We start from the raw sequence: 6000 nt of genomic DNA, 5'->3' as shown, positions 1-6000 counted from the left end.
CGTGAAAAACCTTTGTGGGAATTCAGGGCAGAATATGTTCAAATACCCAGATATGGTTTGGGCGACGGTACATAAGTTGTGCAGTCAGTCTGATTACGTTTTTAGGTTTGCCAGCTCCATACCTGTGCTTGTGGGTTTCAACAATATGGCAGACGTGTAACATCTGCATCAATCTGGCATTCTCTTCCAACATTTGTTTGTTTGTTGTGTAACGCTGCACTCGGCAATATTCCAGCTATATAACGGCGGTCTGTAAATAACCGAGTCTGGACCAGACAATCCAGTGACTGACATCATGATCCACGCAATTGGGATACGATGACATGCATTAACCAAGTCAGCAAGCCTGACAACCCGATCCCGTGAGTCGCTTTAGACAGCAAGCATGGTTTGCTGAAGACATATTCGAGCCCGGCTTTTCACGGGTTTCTTCCAACGTGAATTTGACATGCCGTGATATAACTAACATACTAGAACGCACGTATTATTTGTCCCCAAGTACCAACAGATGGAGAGCATCTCAAAATGTGTTCCCTTCTTTCTATACTTGAAGACATGCACCATTAACCTTGGCCATCAAACGTTCACGCTCCTCATGAACCACAACCATCGACAGGTAATGTCCACAGATGCCTTTAACAATTTTTGCAAAATACGAAAAATAGCGCGAACTCCACGTGCAGCGCGTCACACTCCACCACAGTCCCATGTTCAATGGCAATGGACTTTTCCGTTGTACGCGAACGCCTACTGTCTCAAATCGAGGTGCTCACACCAATTCTTTCTTAAGTTTGTTTAGCAGTTATGATATTGAACCGTCTTACATTTACTGTATTTGATCATCCAATAATCTTAACAGTGTGAAACGAGTGTGACCGGGGTATATGAGACAACGTGAGTGAGTTTATTTTTCGCTTTCAGTCAACTCGTGCTAAAACTGGCAAATTTATGTAAACTATTCTTGCTTTCATAACTGTTCATATGTGACAAGTACATACCATCTTCTCGGCAATTAAACAATTAAATTTACGGGTTCAAACCCTACCCGTGAAGATACGGGTTAGAATAGGTTTTCAGCAACAAATTATTGACAGACCGCCGTCATATAGCTGGAATATTGCTGCGCAGCGTTAAACAAAAACCCCCAAACAAACAAAAACAAAACGGGTTCAGACCAACAGGATTTTTTACCTACAGTTACGTTATCACATTATTTTACATGTGTTCAATACCGAGTGAGATTGTCAGGGACACGTAATAACCGTTCATATACTCTCCGGTAAATATTGCAAAGTTCCATAACCCGGAGGCTCTTTTCCCTCTCTGCTTTCTGGGCCTGATGAAGGGCCTGGTTTATCCTTGTCTGCATCCTTCTCGATGCCAACTCATGTTTCTTGTCCAGATCCTGAAGTGACCGCTCCAACTTTCCCTTGAGGACAAAATGTTCTCTGCGTATGCTCTTCCACATGCGACGCTGACTATCTGTGCTCGTGTAGGTTGTTTCCATTGTTGTTCAACTGGTTATTTCCATTGTTGTTCGGGTAGTTTTTCCTGTCGAGAGAAACCGTGTTGTTGAGCCAGTTTGTCAGAAGTTAAGGTGACAGGCACTTCTTGACAATTTACAGGACATGTTCATGTAACTTGTCTTTCTTTCGAATGCTTGTTTGGTTCATATTTTCAAACTTCAAGATAAAATCTAACTTTAGCAAATCCGGGACAATTCTGCTCTATGTTATAACATCTGTCTCCAAAAAACATCAGTTCCGATCAAAGACTTGCTAGTGTTCAAATGCTAAAAAACCGAAATACTTGTCCAGTTGGCATGCATGTGAACACATTTGAGATATTTTATAACCTTTTCAAAACATTTTGCTATCATTTTGTAAATTTTGCAGATATTTTGCAAAAACCCCGGACCTTATCATACTTTGTCCTTTCAGTACAAGATTCGGATAATATTTGACGGTATATGTGTGAGTGAGTGAAGTAAACGCCGCTAAATATGAACAATATTTCTGTTATATTACGGCGTGTCCGTCCATACTTCTAATGTGGGAGGACAGCCCTAGGTGATGCAAGTCATAGACGTGTTCTACATTGGTGAGGTGAGGTGAGGTGAGGTGAGGTGAGGTGAGTTGAGGTGAAATGGGGTTTAACGTTGCGTCCAAGATTATTGGACTTGTGTATGCACGTGTGTGTGTGTGTGTGTGTGTGTGTGTGTGTGTGTGTGTGTGTGTGTGTGTGTGTGTGTGTGTTTGTGTGTGTGTGTGTGTGTGTGTGTGTGTGCTAATGAGATGCCATGTTTAACATGAATACCCCACTTAGACACAGCATACTGACTCCGAGCCGGCCAGTCCTTGTTTAAGCCCCTTAATGCCGAGCGCCAGACAGGGTAACAACAAGTACTATCTTTAAACGTCTTTTGGTTTGACGCGGCAGGGGATCGAACCCCGACCTTCCGCTCTCCGGGCGGACGCTCTACCACATTGATGAAACATACAAGCTGACAATTCTCCTGACAATATTTGTGGAAGTAGGAAAATACAAGAATTGCACGCAACACTCACCAGTATATGATTGCTGAATATCCGACATATTTCACAAACCCAGCTAAGCATTCACTGCCATTTCATGGTTATATGAAGGATTTCAACCAACTGGACAATCATTCACATTAACCTTTCGTCTTAAAGTTGTTATGCGGCAGACGCAAAGTTGGGAATTCTCAGCATTGTGGTTGAACATAATTTTTCCATTATGAAACGTTTGAGCATAATGGTCATAAATCTAAATCAAATGACCTTTTGTGGAATGCTTTTAAAAACTTCTTTACGTTTACGCTTCCCTCGAATAATATTCAAGGTCAATCCCTATTAACTCAGGCCAGAAAAAATGCAGAAACGGGAAGTGAGCTTGGACCCGTTTAACTCCTGCGTTCACCAAGCATAGCGGCATGTCAATGGGAAGTGTTTATGCTTTGTCGCCTAGCTTTTGAACTTGTAGCTCTGGTTTACTCGACTTATTCCGCTAACGACATAATACCTCGCGCAGCATAAAGTAGTGATATTGCACGGTATTATTTTGTTGTTGTAGGCCGCACTCAGCAACACTCGATCTATACGATGGCGGCATGTAAATGTTCGAGTCTTGACCGGACAATCGAGTGATTGATATTACGAGCAACGACGCCGTCGACGTCCGATGTATCTTCCCGAGGCAAGTGAGTTAACTGACTATAAAAGTCCAGTTTCCACCCTTGCCGAACAAGGCTGGGATTATGGAGTTAGATTTTGGCTGGACTAACGATTCTATGCATAGTCCAATCAAATTCGCGAACCGAAATAAAAATCTGGTTCGTAAACTGTCATGCAGAGTTCGGTCGATTGCAGGATTTGCAAAGCATGTGCATCGCCAACTCGTTGTCAACAGATATTTTCCAAATCTTTTCATGTTTTTAATCAAGGTGCTCACGTGATTTGATGTACTTCGCGAAGTAAGAACCGTTTATCACAAAATAGATCTTTATGGTCGATCAGATCGTCTTGACTGGGCACCGCCATATTGTTTTAAGCAAATGCAAGTGATACGAGAGGTGGAATCTGATTGGTCCATATGGGAGAGGCATAGAATGGACATAACTGGTAATAGCCACTGGTGGCGCTACGATCGAGCCCAGGAATTCCAGCCTAGTTCGACAAGGGTGGAAACTGGACTTTTAAAGTCAGTTAACTCTCTTGCCTCGGGAAGATGCGTCCGATGACACCAATCAATCAAGTCACCGAGTCTGGCCAGCCGGTCCATTTAGTCGCTTCCCACCGCCAGCATTGGCTCCTGCATTCACCTCTTTGACTTTGGGGTCCTTCACCTCTTTGACTTTGGGGTCCCTCACCTCTTTGACTTTGGGGTCCTTCACCTCTTTGACTTTGGGGGCCTTCGCCTCTTTGGAATCCTTCATCCCTTTGGGGTCCTTCACCTCTTTGACTTTGGGGACCTTCGCCTCTTTGACTTTTGGGTCCTTCGCCTCTTTGACTTTGGGGTCCTTCGCCTCTTTGACTTCGGGGCCTTTCACCTTTTTGACTTTGGGGTCCTTCGCCTCTTTGACTTTGGGGTCCTTCGCCTCTTTGACTTTGGGGTCCTTCGCCTCTTTGACCTTGGGGTCCTTCGCCTCTTTGACTTTGGGGACCTTCGCCTCTTTGACTTTGGGGTCCTTCGCCTCTTTGACAGTTACCGAACCTCAATACTCGGCTCCGACAACACGCACGTGATACAGGATTCCCGATGGATTTAATCGTGTATGTTTGTGTGAAAATACAGTTGCTGCACATCCTTTGACAGTGGCTTGTATCAGCAGTGTGTCGGCACATTGTCGTTGTAAGACATTACTGCACAGCCTAGGACAGTGGCTTATATCAGCAATGTGTCTGCACATTGTCGTTGTAAGAAATTACTGCACAGCCTAGGACAGTGGCTTATATCAGCAGTGTGTCGGCACATTGTCGTTGTAAGAAATTACTGCACAGCCTGTTACAGTGGCTTGTATCAGCAGTGTGTCTGCACATTGTCGTTGTAAGAAATTACTGCACAGCCTGTTACAGTGGCTTGTATCAGCAGTATGTCGGCACATTGTCGTTGTAAGACATTACTGCACAGCCTAGGACAGTGGCAACGCATTTTTGTCGTAACAATGACGAGAATGAAGCTTTTTCTTTCTAAATTGTTTTTTCCATACCCTTTCTTTAAATATCAGTTTATAAATCAATAAAGTATATGAGGCCCAATGTTTTTCCAGAGGCGATGTACATTCTGTTTATCTCATGCACGCGTTCGCCATTGTATTATTAACTTGGGGAAATGGACAAAGTTTGACAAATATTTTATCACGTTAAATGCCACACATTAAGAATTGGAAATTGTGAAATAAGGTAATATTACAACAAACGAGCACGTTCGATTATCTTTAGACTGCCAAGGGTCAACACGATAACCCATATCGGACAGGACCAGCATCTCTCGTGGTGCTGGTCAGATAGGCAAACAAATGTAAGACATTAATATCTGTATCTGTGTCTACAGTTGTTTATCATCCACCCTCCGTACCACGTGTACATTCGTGGCATACTAGAAACAGGTAAACAGTTATTCTTACTAAACTTCAATCAAAAACACCTTCACCATTAATGCCTCGGTCGAACTTAATTATATAATTCTGACTAGATATCGCCACTAAAGTTCACAATAACAACGTCAGTTTAATCAGTAAATGAAATTATCTGTAGTATCTAGAATAGGTATAAATACGGACGACAGACAGTCACAAATCATTCTCCTGTGATGAAACTACGTCCAAAGGCTGTACAACACCTAACGCCAGCTACCTTGAAGCTACCTTGAGCAATGGATACTGCATACAATTTGGTTCCCTTTCAAAGAGGCACATATGGCGTTTTAATGAGTGTTTGAACTTTGAAAGGCAATACTATCTTTTCAATTAAAAGGTTGAATGCAGTAATTCGCAAAACACATAACATCTTTCGCTATTTGTTCTCTAAAAGGACCAAATAAGACATAAATCAACTTTTGGTATTTTCAAATTGAAGTGAGTCACATTATTAATCACGAAATCTATTTCAATGGCAATGCAACGAAACAGGCAAGCTCAGGAGCAAATTCTGTGCATTAACGATGAGCCATCTGGTTTGGACTGGAAGTGTATAAAAGATATGGTGTGCCGAGACAGCAGCATCATTCTCATCATGAAGACTTTCCTGGCGCTCTGGCGCTCTCATGTGCTGCCACATGTTGGTCCTATCCTCTTCTAGAAGTACGCCCACGCAGACAAGAACCACAGGCAGGTGACGGCCCTCCCCCAACAACCGGATGTCCTCCCCCTCCTGAAGGTGAATCCCGTCCACGACGACAAGCACCACAGGAAGGTGACGGCCCTCCACCCCCAATCGGATGTCCCCCCTCAGAAGGTGAATCCCGCTCACGCAGATAAGC

This window comes from Haliotis rufescens, unplaced genomic scaffold, assembly GCF_023055435.1.
Source record: "Haliotis rufescens isolate VD_foot unplaced genomic scaffold, xgHalRufe1.0.p SCAF_2, whole genome shotgun sequence".
NCBI classification, from domain to species: Eukaryota; Metazoa; Mollusca; class Gastropoda; order Lepetellida; family Haliotidae; genus Haliotis; species Haliotis rufescens.
This window is presented reverse-complemented; position numbering follows the sequence as displayed.